Source organism: Myotis nattereri (assembly GCF_964212035.1).
Source record: "Myotis nattereri genome assembly, chromosome: 12".
Classification (NCBI taxonomy): Eukaryota; Metazoa; Chordata; class Mammalia; order Chiroptera; family Vespertilionidae; genus Myotis; species Myotis nattereri.
In genome coordinates, this window is record NC_138087.1 from 36702491 (window position 1) to 36708490 (window position 6000).

At 43.4% G+C, this 6000-nt stretch overlaps 1 long non-coding RNA gene across 2 annotated transcripts in view; it reads left to right on the forward strand.

Annotated features, from left to right (window-relative positions):
- Positions 1-806, forward strand: part of LOC308527834 — a 47566-nt gene extending 46760 nt beyond the window's left edge. For both annotated transcript variants that reach the window (XR_013996651.1, XR_013996652.1), the window contains one exon: positions 75-806. This is a non-coding gene — a long non-coding RNA (uncharacterized lncRNA). The remainder of the gene's footprint in view (positions 1-74) is intronic.
- The last annotated feature ends 5194 nt before the right edge of the window (positions 807-6000 follow it).

Consider the following 6000-nt stretch of genomic DNA (forward strand, 5'->3'; position numbering starts at 1 on the left):
CCAGGATTCTGTGCCCAGTTTGTCATTGCTGCCTCTGTTGGCCTGCCTAAACAGTGTTCTCCTGTCTCACACAGGGATACGCAGAAATACACTTGGCATCATCCTGCTCTCCGCCCTGCTCATGCTTCTCCTGCCACGCCGTGTTGAGTTTCTGAGCCATGCCACGCTCTTTCCCCTTGCAGGCATTCTGCACCTGCTTTTCCTCTGCCTAAGAGGCCCTTCCTGCTACTCTCCAGATACCTGGCTTTCCATTCCTTAGGTCTCAGCTTAAATATCACTTCACTTAAATCCTTCCCTGTCTGTTCTGTCTAGAGTAGATCACCCCATAAATGCTACCATTCCTGAACACTATTTTCTTTATAACATATGTAGCATTCTGTAATTATTTTATGTGTGTGTATAATTTGTGGTCTGTACACCTAGGTATAATGAGACCTTAAAACACAGTGCTTCTTCAGGGCTTGGCACAAAATAGAGTCTTAATAAATATTTGTTAGTTAAAAAAAAAAACACAAAGCATGTGCATCTATGTCATTAAACTTGAGTGTATTAATGATGCAGTACAGGTGAAAAACATTTAAATTGTATTTTATCTGTACCAAACTCTACATGCAAATCTATTTCATAATGTTCAAAACGGTTCCATAGTGGATTAATGATTTGATGCTACACCAAAAATATCATTACCTCTTAACGTTATGGATTTTTATTGTATTGCAATGTTTCAAATGCTCATGTCCATAATTCCTGCAATATTTTCATGAAATGTGTCAGTTATTTTATCTTTAGTAAATAAATTATGTGCCAAATTTGAGTTGTGAAAGAATGACATATTTAGAGAACTCCGAGTGTGTGAATGATTATACGTAAAGGGGGGAATTACCTTCCCCTTTATCCACCAGTCAAATTGTCCATTCTCAGCTGATGCTCGAGTTATGTGGAAAAGGTCAAGTAGACTAAAACAAATACACCTCTGACCCGTCAATCACAGAGGTTCCCAGCAGCCTTGAGCCCTGACCTAATTGAGCATTGGATTTGCATGAAAATAAGACACTTGCCACTGTCACATGCTTTGCATCTATCATCAACAAAATACGAGGCTTAAAGTTCAGGTTCAGATTGGCATTCTCTAACATGCTGGAGGAAGTGGATCGTGACCTTTCACAGCCACTAGCAATCGCTTACTGTCCATTTCTTCTCAGCCACCTGGAACGTCCAAACAAGAAGCACCTTTGGAAGCCTCAGAGTTTGAGTTGCAAAGTGACACCCAAGTCATCTAGCGATTGCATGTAGGGCGGGGCAAGGGGAAATTACCAAGCAGTGCGTTTTTAACCGAGAAGTCTGGCTTGCATCTTTTCTAGGCAAGCGGAGTCTGCGGTGGAGAAAACTTGTTTTGGAAACCTTTTCCAGCCCAGCTGGCGTGGTTCAGTGGTTGAGCGTTGGCCTGTGAACCAGGAATCACAGTTCGATTCCTGGTCAGGGCACATGCCCGGGTTGTGGGCTCCGTCCCCAGTGGGGGGCTGAAGGAGGCAGCCAATCAATGACTCTCATCATCGATGTTTCTGTCTCTCTCTCCCTCTCCTTTTCTTTCTGAAATCAATAAAGATATTTTTTTAAAAAGGAAAAGAAAACCTTTTCCAGAAAGGAAATCCTTTGTGACTACAATCCTTTCAGCAGGGTCATCAATAGGAATACATAGAATGGCCATGCTGGTCTCTAGAGCACATGAAGTTTCTAGGATCAGTGGCAAGTTCACCTCCATGTAACAGTGTCCTGGCTCTCATGGGCACAGGGTTGGCTTCTCATGCTTGATTTAACGATTTTCCCAAACTACACTCTCCTAGGTTATTCCCATGGGAACGTAAGGCACAGGATATAATTCACAGACTCAATAATTGGCCGGATGCCTTTGAGTTTCATGGCTTCCCATTTCACACGGGGTCCAGTCAGGAAAGAACACTATGGGCTATCACATTTTGATGATCTGCAATAAGCCAGGTGCTACTGCATATATTATCTCATTCAGCCCTCTCCCTCGCATACTAAGATTTTTCTCAATGTTGGTGGCAAGGAAATTGAGACAACTCACCAATGGACACAACTAGTAAGCACCAGAGCATGAATACAAACCCATCTCCAATAGGCTCCAAGCTCACGCTCCTTCCACTACACGGCCTGCCTCGCACTTGGAGTCTATGAAATGTCATCCTACTCTCCCCATCAATGGTAAGGCCAGTGCTTGCTAGCAGGGCAGCTTGGGCCACTGGCCTCCAAAGAATGCACCCTATTTTTTCATCTGAATTCGGCTTCCTGGAGAGTTTCCTCTCAGTGCCTCACAGCAGTCTCTATCGGTCAAGGTGGCAGTACCACGAGGAAAAGCCAAGCTGAGTCTGCTTCCATCAGCGCGGACTGTCAGGAACTGAAGCTGGTTCTATGAACACCATACCCCGGACCTTCTCCAGCAGGGACCCCCCGCAGCAGCAGTTGCTCTCACAAGTAGTGGCTCTCTGTTGTAGCTCCCCGAAGTTGCCTCCTTGCCAACCGTGCCTTCCCTCCTAGCCAGGAGACTCCCTGGTGGTAAATCATCCACATGGTCCTTCATGGGCTTTCCAGGCTCAGGTAGCTTTGGCTGCCCACAAGGCGATTATAAACAAAGCCACACAGCTCTTTGGAGGAAATTTGTGATTTCTTTGCAAATTTCTACTCAGTCATACTTTTGGCCTCCCCCTCAGCCCTGTCTTACTTTTCTTGAGGCCAGAAAGTACTCAGCCTTCTCTTAATCTCCAAAGGGGACTACTCCCTAAGGAGACAGGGCTAAGGAACAACGTGCTTCTCGAACAGCGGTTCTCAACCTGTGGGTCACGACCCCTTTGGGGGTCAAACGACCCTTTCACAGGGGTCGCCTAAGACCATCGGAAAACACATATATAATTACGTATTGTTTTTGTGATTAATCACTATGCTTTAATTATGTTCAATTTGTAACAATGGAATTGAGGTCACCACAACATGAGGAACTGTATTAAAGGGTCACGGCAATAGGAAGGTTGAGAACCACTCTAGAAGTACTGGATTCCGGTTTGTATAAATGTGAAATGCCGCCGAAGCCTTAGACTCCCTCTTCTCGGAGCACAGGAGCATCTAAACAAAGCAAGACTCCAGGAGAGCCCAAGAAATGCTTTAGCACTTCCAAGTAGATTATTCAAAGGCAATACTATTCGCAATCCAGTCTAATGCAGGTCACATACTAAACTTTTCTCTTTCTCTTCTCTTTCCTATGATAATTTGATCTCTCCTAACTTGAAAGAAACCATTTATTTGATTAAACCATCTCTCTGGCTACCAACAGATTTTTCTGTTGCCTTTTACTGTTTACTTTCTGGATTAGAGATGAATAGGCTTTAATTCCCCCATTTCCTCATCTTTTTGCAATTTGATTTCTTCCCCCAAACTCAAATATTCTTGGACTCTAATATAGGCCATCCCTACAATATGCCTACGTCCTCATTTTCCTTGCCCTCTCAGGGCCCTCTCGCTGGCCTTCAGCCCCAGCAGAGCTTCTAGCCAAAGCCAGCACCACCTTACTGGTCACATGAGAAAGGCAGTCCTCCAGGTCTTAGTCAATCACCATCCACCACCAGCTGCGCCCCAGCTAACACTGCACAGAACAGAGACAAGCCTTCCTGGCAGAGCCCTACCCAAAGGGAAGATTTAAAAGAAAAAGAAAAAACACACACTGCTATTGTTTTAAGCCACTGTTTTCACTAAACCATATGACTCTAATCCTAAAGGCTCTGACCCTCCTCTGATTCCCTCTGTACTACTCATCTGTCATTCAACGACACTGTCTTGAGTTAGAAGTTGTTTTTTCATGTGTTTAGAGAATGTATTACCAGCTTGATTATTATCTCCTTGGAGACAGGTATCTTGTAAAACATTTGCCTTTCAGCACAGTGGCTTTCTGGGCTCCATAAATCCTTCTTTGTTAATTAAATCAGAGACTACGTGTTCTATAAGATAAAATTATTTCTTAGTGTGCCAGTCCTTCAAACACAAGACATGGTGCACAGCAGATATTAAAACCTATCCAGACAATGAGTAGATATGCCCAGTGACATTTAAGATACTAAAATATCTGCATTCTAAAAATGCATATAGCCACCAATTCCTCAATCCCCTAAAGTGATTTTTTGAATCTATACTGCAACTTGATCAACTAAATCGGCGGTTCTCAACCTGTGGGTCGCGACCCCTTTGGGGGTGGAACGACCCTTTCACAGGGGTCGCCTAAGACCATCGGAAAACACATATATAATTACATATTGTTTTTGTGATTAATCACTATGCTTAAATTATGTTCAATGTGTAACAATGAAATTGGGGGTCACCACAACATGAGGAACTGTATTAAATGGTTGCAGCATTAGGAAGGTTGAGAACCACTGATCTAAATCTTGAAGTTTTTCTAAAACTTCAAATCACACTAGAGCCTCATCACTCAGCATATTATTTGATTAATGAATTACAACACAAATGAAGCAAGTTTGCAGTTAGTGAGCTACAAATAGTGATAATGATTATATACGAATAGACTAATAGCCAAGTTGGTAAGATTCAGGTTTGTCCTAATGTTTTGCATTTATACAAATTTGTTTCCTTTTTCCTAATCAGTTCCACTTAAAGATAGAGAGAGAGGGCTTCCAAGATAGCAGTAGAAGGAGCTTTGCAACCTCACTTCCCAACAAAATAACCTTAACTGGTAAAAATCAACAAGGATTTAAAATCTCTGGAAAAAAAAAGTAAAAAAATAAAATCTCTGTAAACTGCCTAAGGCAGTGGTCGGCAAACTCATTAGTCAACAGAGCCAAATATCAACAGTACGATTGAAATTTCTTTTGAGAGCCAAATTTTTTTTTAAATATATTTTATTGATTTTTTACAGAGGGGAAGGGAGAGAGATAGAGAGTTAGAAACATCGATGAGAGAGAAACATCGATCAGCTGCCTCCTGCACATCTCCTACTGGGGATATGCCTGCAACCCAGGTACATGCCCTTGACCGGAATCGAACCTGGGACCTTTCAGTCCGCAGGCCAACGCTCTATCCACTGAGCCAAACCGGTTTCGGCGAGAGCCAAATTTTTTAAACTTAAACTATATAGGTAGGTACATTGTTATTGACTTAATTAGGGTACTCCTAAGGCTTAGGAAGAGCCACACTCAAGGGGCCAAAGAGCCGCATGTGGCTCGCGAGCCGCAGTTTGCCGACCACAGGCCTAAGGGAATGCAACAAATGAAAAAATATTTCTTCAAGAAAATCCACTAAATCTTGACAAGAACAATAAGAGCCTATGTCACTTAAGTCATGATCTACTCCCTCCCTTGCCACTCTACCCCCAGATCAGCATGATAGAAGCTTTGTTCCAGAGAGAGATCCTCTCCCCCAAGCTGCCAATCAGCTGCTTTAGTATCTTCCTGGCATGAGCAGACACCAACACTGCTCATCCTCCCTAGCTGCCTGTTGCAGAGGCTAATTTCTAGGCAAAGGTGGCCAAGGGGTCAGGGGCTCCTTTCCTACACCCAGCCCCACTCAGAGCCCCACTGGTTCTATCCCAGGTAAAGGAGTCAGATAATTACCCTCACCACATTCTGATCATAGAGGGGGTATTCCAAATGGGAAAGGCAAGCTAAGAAGATCAGAGGCCCCTGCCCAGTGCCCTGCTCACTAGAGCAGGAATGGTCCTATATATATATATATATATATATATATATATATATATATATATATATATATATAGATTTCAGAGAGGAAGGTAGAGGGAGAGACAGAAACATCAATGATGAGAGAGAGAGAGTCACTGATTGGTTGCCTACTGCATACCCCCCACTGGAGATTGAGCCTGCAACTCTGGCAGGTACCCTTGACCAGTATCGAACCCAGGAACCTTCAGTCTGCAGGCCGACACTCTATTCACTGAGCCAAACTGGGTAGGGCAGGAAT